Source organism: Adiantum capillus-veneris, chromosome 12 (assembly GCF_014529385.1).
Source record: "Adiantum capillus-veneris isolate H3 chromosome 12, ASM1452938v2, whole genome shotgun sequence".
Classification (NCBI taxonomy): Eukaryota; Viridiplantae; Streptophyta; class Polypodiopsida; order Polypodiales; family Pteridaceae; genus Adiantum; species Adiantum capillus-veneris.
This window is the reverse complement of record NC_140942.1, coordinates 70,621,060-70,636,200: the sequence shown is the minus strand read 5'-3', so window position 1 is coordinate 70,636,200 and position 15,141 is coordinate 70,621,060. Positions and strand designations below refer to the sequence as shown.

Here is a 15,141-nt window from a genome sequence, read left to right as displayed (position 1 = left end):
TTTGCTAAGTTAATATATAAGCAAACCCAAGTTAGTACTTTCTGGCAGAAGAGGTAGCAGGAGCTTCCCGCTCAAGAGGCAACTTCTCAGCAGTACCCCCTCAAGCACCTTGGCGTTTTTGGAGATCCCATCCTCGCCGACCTGCAAGATCTGGCGTTTTCAGCCTAGCCTGGATCGTCAACACCACCAGAACTCTAGCGTTAGCAGATTACTGCCATCGCCAACAATTTCATCAGCATTGCTAGCGTTTTTCCACAGCAGCCTATTAGCGTTTTTGGTCTCCATAGCCAGCGTTTTTGGCAAGAGAAAAGGCATCCCAGCGTTTTTCAGTTTCAGCCCTTATGGCATCAGATCCACAGCATTTCTAGCGCGTGAGTACGAGCAAGCACGCTTGGAAGAAAAAGAAAGACAAGTAGAGAACCAAGCAAGACAAGCAAAATTTTATCGCGAGAACAAAGCACGAATGCAAGAGATGTTGCGACTCTGTTCTCAAGTGTCGACACCGATGCAAGAAATTCTTGAAAAGAAGACTCTCTCAGTCTCTTCTTCTCCAAAGCATGACACACAGGATTTGTATGATTGTGTGAAGCATGATGATGATTTGATTGACAATGACTTGCATGATGTTTTGATTGACAATGATAAGCACAATGATTTACATGATGATAAGCATGATGATTTGAATGACAAGCATGATGATTTAGATGACAAAGATAAGCATGATGATTTGAATGATATTGCTAAGCATGATGATTTGGATGCCAATGATGAGCATGATGATTTGCATGATCAAGATGTGATTTCTCACAAGCATGATGAGTTGCATAAAGAAGATGTGATTGTTCACAAGGATGATGTGTTAGTGGATGCTTTTCCTAGCGAAGCTAACCTCGTTGTAGATTCGATCAATCACGAAGATCCGATCTTGGCTTTCGAGTCGAGGTCCAAAGAACCACCACAGGACTATTCGATCATTCTGGAAGAACCGATCTTGGCTCTCGAGCCTAGGTCCACAGAACCTTCACATGAAATATTATGTGTTCGCATGATTGATACGCACGCATTGTTCGAATGTTTCATTCGTGATCGTTTCGTGTATTTTAGTCAGCATCGTTATGTGATCCCTTTTTCTAGGCATGACATATTGCATGTTAAGCACGTTTCTCTCATGGATGAGCATGAATGTATGCGGATTGTTCATGAACAGTTGAAAAGTTTGTCTGTAAGGAAGTCACATTTCATGTCTCTTCCTTGGCGTGACACAGTTTCCGAAAGAGCACAAGATAGTATGAGCACCAAGCATAGGCATTTCCATTGTGAATTGCCTCAGTTGATTGATTTTGATCAAACAGAAAAGATTCGACCTCATTGTTTGCATGTGTTTGATGAACGGGTTGTCACTCCGTTTCTATGTTCATCTACATTGCATACACAGTCTTTAGAGACGACACGATTTTTTTCCTTCACTTTACATGGAATGGGTATGTTCATGGTTTTGTGTTGGAGATGGTTTCAGGAATTTTCAGCCATGGAGATTCTTGAAGACGAAAGAAGCAGGTCTCTAGACGAAGTTGACGCAAGAAAGGAGATTCAGAAGACTTTGTGTCGCTTTCGGCGCGGCCCAAAGAAGCAAGCGTTGCAGACCTTTATGAAGTTCAAGTACCACTCGACCCACACATCAGAGTGGGTCGGCGAAGAGTCCCTTCCAGGATTCCGGATACTATTGGCGATCTCCCTCGACGCCATACAGTTCGAAACCAGTACCTCACTTTGAAAAGGAGGGGATGTCACGTGACACATCCCAACCCTATGTGTCCGTGGACAAGCTACACCACAGCAGGGTTCGGTCAGTCCATTCAGTTTAGATTAGCAGTGATCTGGCACTTTTGTGAGTCTATTCGTAGATCTTGCATGCCCAGTCACTTAGCATAGATGCATATCCTGCGGTTGCACACAGCATGATCATTGGAATTCCCATCAGAATCCATTAGCATCAGTTAGGAGAATTTTCCAGTGCATTTAGCCTATTTTCCTATTTTTGGTTATTTTCACTTATTACTTTTAAGTGACCGAAACAGTCCCAAAATTCAGCGATTAGAAGAACTTTGATTTCAGCCATCAAGTCGTCGTCGTCACCACCGTCGTCGTCATCGGCATAGTCCCATTGCATAGGCATTGTACACCTTTGTGCAATCAAAGTAGACCACTCTCGCCGACGAGAGTGGGGCCTTCGGAGGAGGGTTTTACAACCTCTCGAGTGTCGTATCTCTTCTCTCTCCTTCTCTCAGTCTCATTTACTTGCACGCACAATATCCACTCACTTTGTTTGTGATCATAGCACTCTCCATAAAGACGGAAGGCTCTCTCCTTCCCTAAGAACTAAAAGGAACCTTGAGTAAATAAAGATCACTAATCTTGAGAAAATACAACATCCATTCCGCTGCACCTAACAATATTCTTGCATGTTATGAATCTGTCAAAGGTACAATGGGTATATCAAAAGGCGTTTAAAAAACGATTGATTCTACTGTTGGAGTGAAACACAATTGTCCACTTTCCTACTCTCTTTGGTATGTATATGGATGATGTTTTAGAGTATATTCATAGATATGGAGATAGAGGTGCACGTCTATAAGGCACGTGCATACCCTTGCTACTATATGTGGATATTGTTCTCATTTCTGAATCACCAAAAGGGCTACAAAGCTAGTTGGATATACTGCAAAGATATGCACATGGCAGAGATTTGTCTGTGAGCCTTAGCAAGACCAAAGTGATGATTTTTTATACCACATCACAATGAATGAGGGCATTAGCACCAACTTTTCTTTATGGTGAAGAGCTAGTAGAGTTTACAAAGAACTACACCTACCTCGAAAATGTGTTTGGAGGACCCTCTTTCTCTATGAGAGAGGGAACAACCTCTAGACTTACACGAGGATATGCAGACCTTGCACGATTGGAGCAATGCGTTCAATGGAAAAATTTCTCGAGCTCAGCACCAAGTTATGGTTGTTTAATACCTTGGTGATATCCACATTTTTGTATGGGGTACAGATTTGGAGACCTAGTCTTGATCATTGCATGTGGTCTGCTGGGATGTCTAATAGGTAGAGAGCAATAGAGAAAGTGGTCACTTTGATCTCCATGTTGGTCCAATGCAAGGCTGCAGTAACTCCGATTGAGATAGAGGCGATTACTGGATTAGTAACTTACATACATGGGTTGTGGGATCTCCCACGCCATAGTGCTAAATTGGTCCTCGAGTCATCTCACCAACTAGCCAAGGGGCAAACTCTAGATGTTGGTATGCATAGATGTCGGCCGGGTTTCAGCTACACAGCTTCACAATGGAAGGATTGCCACCCTTTCAATACTCCTTGGACACACCATCAATTCCCATTGGCTCCCTCCAAGATCAACAGGATACTCAGATAAGATCTTACACAAATTTATAGAGAGGGCATGGCGAGTAGAAAATTGCTTTCTACAAAGAGCATTTTCTTAATACTACGGAAGATCGATTGATTTTACGATCGAGATACATGGACTCACACCTCTCGCATATGGCTTTCTAGAAAGAGCCTTTTCTTAACACTATCGAAGATAGATTTGTTTCATGACCGAGATACATGGTGTCACAAATGAGAGCGTACACAAATAATCAACAAGCTGAAAATAAATGAACTTTCAACTAAAAGGGTCAAGGAAGAAAATCGACACAGTAATTGGGAGTAGAAGATGGGCTGGTCCTCCCTCCCCCCCTTTAAAGAGAATCTTTATTAGGGAGAATCTTGTTACAAGCACAAAAACCGGAGTGACCCCTCCGTTCTAGATCTTTCGACTCGATGGTATATTCCTTCCCTTGTGGGAAATTCTTGAGAGACGAGCTCTCAATTCAGTTTTCGTTTGTTCTCAGAACGTAAAGCTCTATCCGTTCCTGGAATCTCTGAGCATAGGCCAAGGCCTCATTGCTCCTTCTTTGTGATGGAGTACCTCCAAAAGCACAAACGCAAAACAAGAACGTGATTCGTGAAATCACAATTCATAACTATTGCTCCGAGTACGAGAAAGCAAACTCTGTGTATTGGCGCCTCTTGATCACTTGTAGATTCTCCGTCGGAAGTGCTCCTTACTGCTAGTGCTGGGATCTCTGTGTGTCTGAGAGAGGGACCGGGTTGCTTTTATAGGCTCTCACACCCGTTAGGAGTAGTCGGTGTGGAGCTGGCGGGAATGGAGCAGCCAGGTAGCACTAGGAGGAGAGAGAGACTGCTTATTGTTCTTGCAAGGAAGAGAGAGAAGAACACCTGCGCTAAAATTCAGTCAGCTAGCCAACGCATTTTTTTTTAATAGCAGCAGCTAGTACCTACCTTGGATCATGCTGATTCTGACGACGACTCCTTCCAGTGAGCAGATAATGCCGAAGATCCTTGCGAGGACACTATAACCGTGGCACTCCATCGGGAGCGATTAGGAACTGGTTGGCTCTACTCTACGGTATCTTCTTCAAGACTTATAGAGTTACCACCGCTGCAAGTGCTTGGGTAGTGTCGTCGCTCGGCACGCTGGAGGCAAGTATTTGAGGACAACAAGTTTGTTAACTTCGCTCTCACGACGCGGATCCATTCTGCACCACTTGAGCCCTCTTCAGTTACAGAGCCCTCTTTAACGCTTGGAAGTGTGCGATGCTCGTGGAGCGCGACAGAATCGACCGGAATGGCACTTGGAAGCTTGTTCCTCAGCCTAAGAAGCGAAAGATTATTGGGACGCGATGGATCTTCAAGACGAAGTTTAAAACCGACGGTTCCATCAAGAAGCACGAGGCAAGACTTGTGGCTAAGCGCTATGCACAGTGCCTTGGCATAGGGCCGACAATCCTGACACTCGGTGTTCTATGATAAGAGTGGTTTTCACACTCGGCTCGAGACCTATTTCATGAAGCAGTAAGTCGCAACCTAGCATTGCACTATCATCTACAAAGGCGGAGTACCGCACGGCTGCTACGTTGCGTGTGAAGTCATATGGTTACGTAGACTTCTGGGAGAGCTAGGGTTCCCACAGACTGCTGCGACACTTCTTTTAGCTATAGTCAGAGTTGCATTGCCATCACTTCCATGCGAGGACCAAGTACATCGAGCTCCAATTTCACTATGTTCGGGAGTGGATTTTGGCGGACGACATCATATTGGAGTATTGTCCTACAATAGAGAATATGGTGGACATCTTCACCAAATCTGCATCGGAACAGACCTTGGCCTCACTACCAGCATCAGGTGCTGAGAGGGGGTGTTACATCTCCTCTTGCTCTCTCTCTCTCTCTCTCTCTCTCTCTCTCTCTCTACGATTGTATGGCTAGGTTGGTAATCCACACATGCTTGTATTTTAGGTTTAGTCCTTTTTTGTATGGCGACCCAGTTCTAAGGCTGGGCATCCACGTCACTTATATTCCATTTTTTTGGGTCTAGGGATTTCAATGGGTCGTGCAGTTTGGCCTGACCAGCCCCTTGACACGTATTTATATGTGGCATGGGGGCACCCCTTGTACATATCATTCAGGTGTATGCATACTGTATAGTGTGACCAGGTAGCCACAATGCATCTAGTGTTGGTGTTCTCTCTCTCTCTCTCTCTCTCTCTCTCTCTCTCTCTCTCTCTCTCTCTCTCTCTCTCACACACACACACACACACACACACACACACACACACACATAATTCTCCATTGATTGAATGAGCGTCCACGAAGAATCTCAGCTCGTAAAGACCAGAATGGTAAAGTAAAGGAAGAGTTGGCAATCAAGAAAACAAAGCTATGTGTCGGTCTTGTTCCAGATATTTGGGGGACTGGTGACGCAGATGCTAACACAAAGCTTTGTCGAGCTTGGGGAAAGATCAAAGATTATCACGCCTTGATCTTCTTTGATATAGAAGCAAAGGCCAATTACATTTCCCTAGAACTTGCAAAGAAGCTAGGCATCAAGATGGAAGAGATGGGACCTATCACAACATGGTGACGTGGCATGACCACTTATCTCTCTTATATAGCTAGGCCCATTGTAGACAGATAGTACGAACAGACAATACGGACAGATGACGTGCTAGGCTTTACGACATGCTGACGTGACAGCTGTACGGATGTCCACAATTTGCATTGGTATGTTGACGTGGTAGCTGTATGGAATTTCGTAATTTTTGCTGACTGCTTTTTGGCAGTTTTTGGAGCCAATTGCTCATTGCTTTTGAGTTTAATTGCTTTTGGGCATCCTTTATAAGAATAAAAGAGCCCTAAGGGCCTCACTCTTTGAGAGCATCTAGACGCAGAGTCTGAGAGCAGAGGTCCCTCGAGAGTTGTACTTTGCAATGATTAATGAAAAATAAATACCGAAAGGGGCGCCAAACTTTGGGGCCAATACCTGTGGGCACGGAACTATGCCGGGTTGTGTTGACTCTCTTTCTCTCTCTGTTAAAGTTTAGTGATGAAGTTTCTGTTCGTGTATTGCTATTGATTTCTCGCTTGGAGTGTCCAAGCCTGTTACACTGGTATCAGAGCACAGAAAGATTCTTCTTCTACGGAGGATCCAATCCTTTTGCCAGCACACGCAGTTCTTTTGTGAAAGAATCTTTATGTCCCGAGTCCGGACTTATTAGCCACTCCCACCCTTCGTACATTGCACGTCGGGCGCGCTCTCGTCTTCATCGCTCTGTCTTACAAGGTATAGAGAATTCGAGATTACTCATAGGTTCTCTCGGAGAATCTGACAGAGATAACACCTTTAGGTGGGCAGGCAAAAGAAAAGTTGAAATCGGGTGTGGGAATTGAAGGAAAGAATGAAGATTTGGATAGATTCTTGGTGGAAAATTTTACCAAAGCAGAGTACAAACGTCAATTGCAAGTTGACACGTGTGAAAAGATTGATCAAGTACTCCAGAGACCCGAGACTTGCAAAACACGTGAAAGAATTACCCGAAACATGAGATTTACTCGAGATACCGTGAAGCCATTGCTTCTCCTCTCAGGTCGGCAGAAAGTTGAAAGGACATACGAGTGCAGAAAAGCAGAACCTGTGCTCGCAAGAAGAGCCAGACATAAATCTTAAACAGAAGGCGAACCAGAGGACCACCAAAAGATAAGCCAAAAAGTTACAGAGCAGCCTCCAAGCGTTGAAAACAAAAGGTGAAAGCACGACTAGTACCACATTGCGTGGAGACCAATCCGAACCAGATGAACGAAAGCACAAAACTTTGCCGCACATGGGGCAAAGTGAACGATCAGGAAGCCCTCGTTTTCTTTGATGGAGGAGCCAAGGCCAACTTCATTGGTGGCTCGACTTGGAATTACGCTCGTTAGGCTAAGGCCTCAGACGGAGGTAATTCTAGTGGCACCCGCACGGGATGTTGCCATTACACCTGTCATTGGTAATCTTCGTTTGCATTGTCACGGGTATTTAGGACATGAGGGCTTTTATATTATGCCTTTGGAGAGGTGTGATATCCTCTTAGGAATCTCTTGGTACCACACAATGCCGTGGTTGACTATCGGGCTAAGAAAGCGACTTTGAGGAATGAAAAGGGCAAATAGATTGTACTCGATGGAGGAAAAAAAACCTTGAAAGGTCGAATATGTTTGACCTTGAAAAGCAACGATAAGATTTTTTGCAAGCTGAGACTGACTATTTCTCTGCGGACGTACCAGGCGAGTGGCCTCCTTTACGTCCCGAAGATCACATGATTGATTCCTGGTAGTACACCACCGAACCGACCACCTTACAGAGTTAGGCTATGCCAAAATAAAGAAACAATGAACGAGAATAGATTTCCACATGACGAGGATTGGTGATATACTCGAGAGACTTCAGGGTTCTACTTGCCAAATTGATATGAAGAGTGGTTATTATCAGATCTAAATTTCTCATGGAGTCGTTTACAAGACAACTTTCAGGATGACTTTTGGGATTCTAGAGAGTTTTACAGGCACTGCGGAAGCATAAATTGGTTATAAATGCGAAAAAGAGAAAATTTCTCTTCCCTGAGATACTCTTCCTTGGACATATCGCCTCAGCAGTAGGGGTAAAGATGGACTCGGCCAAAATTGAGACTATTCGTTATTGGCGTGATTTTAAGAACGTTCATGAGCTTCAAAGCTTATTTAGGTTTGTGCTCATATTATCGGTGGTTCATTCAGAAATTTGCGGAGATAGTTTCTCCTTTGCATATGCTAACTCAGAAAGGAGCTCCTTTTATTTGGGACTGGTAGAGATTGTAGCCTTTGAGACTCTCAAAGAAAAGTTGACTATTGGACTCATACTGGCCTTACTAGACTTGCAAGAGCCATTCGAAATTTACTGTGATGCTTATGGTCGCAATTTGGAATTAATCTTGATGCAAGAAGGCCATGTAACTGCTTATGAGAGCATAATGTTTTCACGTCCTGAAGTAGTTGCACAAATTTATGAAAAAGAGCTATTAGCAGTGATCCATATTCGTACTCAGTGGGTGACACTATTTACTCAAAACTGATTATACAGTCTTTACGGATCATCAGAGTTTACGCTACTTCTTGTCATAGAAGCAGCGATCGGAAAAGCAGGTGCGATGGGCTATCCTCCTGTCACATTTACACTTCCAGATTGTCCATGGTCAAGGACAAAAGAATTTAGTGACAGATGCATTGTCTCGGAAGCCCGCTATTTCCGGGATTCATCACAGAAGCTTCGAGGATATGGTTGATCAGTACACCACGAATCTTGACTTGGTTGATATTTTTATTAGGATACACGATGGGGAGACAATTTTAGGCTATTCTATATGAGATGTCTATTTGATGCGGAAAACGATCTTGTGTGTTACACAGCCCTTGAGGGAAAATGTTTCAGAGGCCACCGCGGCATAGATACCACCTTGAAGGGTGTGGAGTGTTACTTCTATTGGACAAGGCTTAAAAAGGATGTAGATGACTTTGTTCGCAGTTGTTTAGTATGCTAAAAGGTTAGGTTTTGACAAACATAAGACACATGGATTCTTACAGCCATTACCCATTCTCACGCGCCCCTTGGAAAGCATTGCTATGGATTTCATCTTTGATCTCCCCATGACTCAGAGTGGGCATGATGGCATTCGGACAGTCATCGACAGATTCAGTAAACAGACCCACTTCATTTGGATAAAGAAGACAGTTAAGCTCGACCATTAGGTGAAAGTGTTTGTTTTCACAGATTTTCCGAATATATGGAATGCCTGAATCCATTGTTTTGGAGAGAGATCCCCGGTTTACTAGTTTATTTTGGAGGGCAATCTGAGAGAACATTGGCACGCAGTTGCATCTCTCGTCCTCATTCCACCCGAAGATTGATGGGCAATTTAAGATAGCCAATTCAATGGAATTGGATTTGTTGAAGTCTTATATTTCGAATCGAAAGGCTTAATGGAAAAAGTATTTGCCCTTGGTAGAGTTTGCCTACAACAACACACAGGGAAGGCGCCATTTGTAGTATTCAAGAGTGCTAAGAAGGTTCCTCAATCTCTAAGCACATAAGACAAGATTCTTTTAAAGTAGATTTTTGAAAAATTAAAAAAGTCTAGAAGGCATGGAAGGCCATCCAACCATTCAGAAGAGGAGAGCTCGTCCTCTTTTAACAATGACCAGATCAACAAGAAAACCAAGGCGTTCAAGGAAAGGAGTTACGCTGTCAGGTTTGAGATGCTTTCAAGTTACCAGGACACCAATCGAGCCCTTGAGTTTGTACAACGGTTTGACGTCGCCTTCTTTGGAGGACAGTTCTCATAACATTCTAGGGTGCGAAAGGCGGCATCTTATTTGAAAGAAACTGTACAGACATGGTGGTCTACTCTGTTGCTACGTATGGTTGATTAATACGCCACGGATCCTGACTTGATTGATATTTTTATTAGGATACACGATGGGGAGACAATTTTAGGCTATTCTATATGGGATGGCTATTTGATACGGAAAACGATCTTGTGTGTTACACAGCCCCTGAGGGAAAAGGTTTTGACAAAGTGCCATTGTCCACCTTTTATAGGCCACCGCGGCATAGATACCACCTTGAAGAGTGTGGAGCGTTACTTCTATTTGACAAGGCTTAAAAAGGATGTAGATGACTTTGTTCGCAGTTCTTTAGTATCCTAAAAGGTCAAGTTTTGACAAACATAAGACGCACGGACTCTTACAGCCTTTACCCATTCTCACGCACCCCTTGGAAAGCATTGCTGTGGATTTTATATTTGATCTCCCCATGACTCAAAGTGGGCATGATGGCATTCAGATAGTCATCGACAGATTTAGTAAACAGAACCACTTCATTCGGATAAAGAAGACAGTTAAGCTCGACCATTTGGTGAAAGTGTTTGTCTCACATATATGGCATGCCTGAGTCCATTGCTTTAGAGAGAGATCCCTAGTTTACTAGTTTATTTTGGAGGGCAATGTGGGAGAACATTGGCACGTAGAAAAGATAGTTTCTCCTTTGCATATGCTAACTCAGAAAAGAGCTCCTTTTATTTGGGACCGACAGAGATTGTAGCCTTTGAGACTCTCAAAGGAAAGTTGACTATTGGACTCGTGTTGGCCTTACTAGACTTGCAAAAGCCATTCAAAATTTACTGTGATGCTTATGGCTGCAATTTGGAAGCAATCTTGATGCAAGAAGACCGTGTAATTGCTTATGAGAGCAGAATGTTTTCACGTCCTGAAATAGTTGCACAAATTTATGAAAAAGAGCTATTAGCAGTGATCCATACTTGTACTCAATGATGACACTATTTACTCGGAACTGATTATACAGTCTTTACGGATCATCAAAGTTTACGCTACTTCTAGTCATAGAAGCAGCGTTTGGAAAAGCAGATGCGATGGGCTACCCTATTGTCACAGTTTCACTTCCAGATTGTCTATGTTCAAGGACATAAGAATTTAGTGACAGAATCATTGTCTCGGAAGCCCTTGCTTCTGGCTATTTCCACGATTTATCACGTAAGCTTCGAGGATATGGTTGATCAGTGCGCCATGGATCTTGACTTTGTTGATATTTTTACTAGGATACATGATGGGGAGACAATTTCACGCTATTCTATACGGGATGGCTATTTGATGGGGAAAACGATATTGTGTGTTACACAGCCCTTGAGGGAAAAGGTTTTGACAGAGTGTCATTGTCCACCTTTTTAAGGCCACCGCGGCATAGATACCACCTTGAAGGGTGTGGAGCGTTACTTCTATTGACCGAGGCTTAAAAAGGATGTGGATGACTTCGTTCGCAGTGGTTTAGTATGCTATAAGGTTAAGTTTTGACAGGCATAAGGCACACAAACTCTTACAACCTTTAACCATTCCCACCCGCCCCTGGGAAAGCATTGCTATGGATTTTATTTTTGATCTCCCCAAGACTCAAAGGGGCATGATGGCATTTGGATAGACATTGATAGATTCATGCCCACTTCTTTCCGGCAAGGAAGACAGTTAAGCCCGATCATTTGGCAAAAGTGTTTGTCTCACAGATTTTCCAAATATATGGCATTCCTGAGTCCATTTCTCTGGACATCGATCTCCGGTTTACTAGGTTGTTTTGGAGGGAAATCTTGAAGAACATTGGCTCGCAGTTGCAGTTCTTGTCCTCGTTCCACCCGTAGACAGATGGGAAATATGAGATATCCAATTCAATGGAATTGGATCTGTTGAAGTCTTATATTTCGAATCAAAATACTTAATGGGAAAAGTACTTGCTCTGGGTGGAGTTTGCCTACAGCAACTCACCGGGAAGGCGCCATTTGAAGTAAGCACCAAAGACAAGATTCTTTAAGTAAATTTTTGGAAAGAAAAAGAAGTCTAGAAGGCATGGAAGGCCATCTAGCCGTTTAGAGGAGCAGAGTTCGTCCTCTTTTAACAGTGACTAGATCAACAAGAAAACCAAGGAGTTCAAGGAAGGGAGTCAGGCCGTCCGATATGAGACATCTTAGACTGCCACGACACCCATCGAGCCCTTGAGTTTGTACAATAGGTTGACGTCGTCTCCTCTAGAGATTGGTTCACAAAACACTCTAGGGTGTAAAGGGCGGCATCTTACTTGAAAGGAACTGCACAAACTTGGTTGTCTACCGTGCTGTTCGATAGAGAAGCGCCTATGACGTGGCTAAAATTCAAGACAATCTTCACGTCAACTTGATATGGAAGCTTGGCATGAGTGTGGTATCCAGGTTTATGACCTAACCCGAGAAGAGAGAGTGTGAGGCCTCATTATATCTATGAGAGTCGAACTTGGGAGTCTTTCTTTGCATGGAAACTCCCGCTTCTATTTATGGCTAGCCGCTAGCGACATCACTACTGGGAACGACCCCTTGATGACATGGCATAGCCGAGGACGAGGTGCGCAAAAACTTCCGAGAGTAACACTGAATAGGGGCACCATGGCCCGGTGAACAACTTCCGTCTCCTTGGCGATGCAATCTGAGCGCTATCTTGCTCAGTGCGAGCTCTTTCTCCCTCCTGCACCCTCGCTGGCTACTGCCCTCTCCATTCCTATGACATGAATATGCACAAGAGGTTATCATGGCTTGGTATCACTTGAAAATGACTGAGAAAGATATTGGATGATTATTGCCAGAGGTTTTGGGATGCTTATTGACCAGTGTCTTTGTTTCGAAAGATCACTTTGAAAGACCAGATTGAGCAGTTTTGTTGTTTTTTGCTAAACCAGAAGTTTGACTCTGTTCAGAGACTTTTGCTACATGCTAAGGAATGATTTGGAACGCATGCAGTTCATTGACTTATCTTACTGGCAAGATAGTATCTACCTCAACAGGGCACGACTCCGTCGGAGTGATCAAAATGAATCAGGGGAACCGGATGAAAGCTCATTACACGATTCTCGAGAATCAGATGGTGGCATATCCGAGGAGTTCAACAAACTAAGGAAACTAGATGCAAGTTCATCAAAGGATTCACAAAAAGGGGATCAGATGACAATGTGTCTTAGGGTTCTGATGATTGAGACTGACGTGCCAATGGACAGGGAAAGTGAAAGACGCTACCCACAGGTCCCAGGGCAAAAGGAAAGAAAAGAAAAAGGGAATCAGCTGGTAAATCCAGGATAAGATTTTTGAAGCTATGCTCTAAATCTGGATACTGTTGTTGCCAAGGTGCACAAGGCTCTCGAGAAGTTTCAAGCATGGCATAAGAGGGCAACCGACAAGATTCGATGCGACTTGTAGCTAAAGGAAGATGATTGGGTGCTCTTACGGTTTGAGAAGGCACGCCTAAGAAAATGAAAAGGAAAGGAGCGGCTTTTTCCAAAGCTAAGCCTAACTATGGCCCTTTCGAGATTCAAGAGAAGATAAATGATCTATTCTTCAGCCTGAAGTTGCCAAAAACTTTGAAGATTCACAATGCTTTTCATGTGAGTGTTGAAAAATTTCAAGGGTGAGGTGCTAGTCGATAGGGAGCCTGAGGAGCAACCTGAAGGGGAAGAGAGCGAGGAGACACTTGTTCTGGAACAGAAATTGGATTACTTGGAAAAAGGAAAGAGAAAGGTAAAGTGAACGGCAATTCTTAGTCAAGAACTATCCGGTATTGAATGCGAAGCGGATGGAGGAAGAGGACTTGGCAGATACCCCTCAAATTTGGAACTTTACCTTGACGCTTTTGGTCTAGCTTTGGCTATTCCAAGAGTTCTCGGAGATCAGCAGGTTAAATCTGGTGTAGGAGTGCACAAGAGAGGAGTTACTCCACTCCTTTGTCACAAATTACCTAGAGTCATTGATTTTTCTTTGGATTTCAGGGATATTGATGGGCTGACAACATTCTGCTAAATGACTTTATGAAAGAAGTACTTCGACATGGGAATTCCCGGAACTAATTTTGATTTTGATTGATAAACACTCTAACATGTGACTGTGTTTAAGTGCAAGACTGAAAGACAAAATGACTACAACATTTTATTTTGTCTACAACATTTTGGTCTTGACAATCTCTATAGACATGATCGCAATAAGGATTAGTTAATCCGACATGAGTGAGGTTCGGTGTGGATCTAGATACGATTACTAAATACGTTGCTGGCAGACATGGTCTGAGATTGAGAATGAATTTTTATGTGATTGATTTGACTTAATGTGATGTGACTGTCGTCTATGTGTAAGTGCTAGATTTGTGTTGGTCTAGTGGGTCGGTACATAGGGTCAATGTCTACTGAATTGATTTATGGCCTCTGTCTGTTTTGCAGGCGTAATCGAGGGCGATTACAATTCTTTCAAGAGGGGGGGGTATGTAACAAAATGGTGACATGGCATGACCACCTGCTGACATGGACAGACAATACGGACAGATGACATGGCATGTTGTACGACATACTGACGTGGTAACTGTACGGAATTTTGTGATTTGCAGAGTCTGAGAGTAGAGGTCTCTCGGGAGTTGTACTTTGCAGTGATTAATGAAAAATGAATACTCAAAGGGACGCCAGACTTTGGGACCAATACCTGTGGCCCGGAACTACGCCGAGCCGTGTCGACTCTCTCTCTCTCTCTCTCTCTCTATTAAAATTCAGTGATTATGAAGTTTCTGTTCATTTGTTGCTATTGATTTCTCGCTTGGAGTGTCCAAGAATGTTACAGGACTTGCTTATTGAACTTCTATGACGGACTTGAGACACCAGTTACTCCTTTGATTGGGCAACTTCGATTGCATATTCAAGAATATGTGGAACATGAGTAGTTTTTCAATATGCCTTTAGAAGGATGTGATGTTCTTTTGGGGATGCCATGGTTCCTTCACCACAAGATTGTTTTGGATGCCTATAAGAAGCAGGTTACTTGGGAGCATAGGGGCAAGACATTAGTTTTGGATGTAAAGCTTAAAGGCCAGTGAGTGCCTCTTGTATCAGCTTCTCCTGTTCCTAAATTAATAAAGAGTCATCTTTCTTCTTACTTGATCTTTGTTAAAGAGAAAGAAGAGAGTGGATCTTCTAATTTGATTACTTTGAATAAACACCTGTCGTAAATTTTTGGACCAGTATGTTGATTGTTTTTCAAAAGCTTTACATGGCGAGCTGCCACCAGATGCTCTGAGGATCATCCTATTGATCTCATTCCTGGCAGTTCTGCTCCGAACAAACCAGCTTATAGGGTCAGTGT

General features: G+C 43.3%; 1 long non-coding RNA gene across 1 annotated transcript in view; it reads left to right on the top strand.

Moving 5' to 3' along the window:
• LOC147445909 (uncharacterized) overlaps nt 1-14,924 on the top strand; it is a 64,899-nt gene extending 49,975 nt beyond the window's left edge. The window contains exon 3 of the long non-coding RNA XR_015189820.1: nt 14,232-14,924. This is a non-coding gene — a long non-coding RNA (uncharacterized LOC147445909). The remainder of the gene's footprint in view (nt 1-14,231) is intronic.
• Nucleotides 14,925-15,141: the final 217 nt, after the last annotated feature.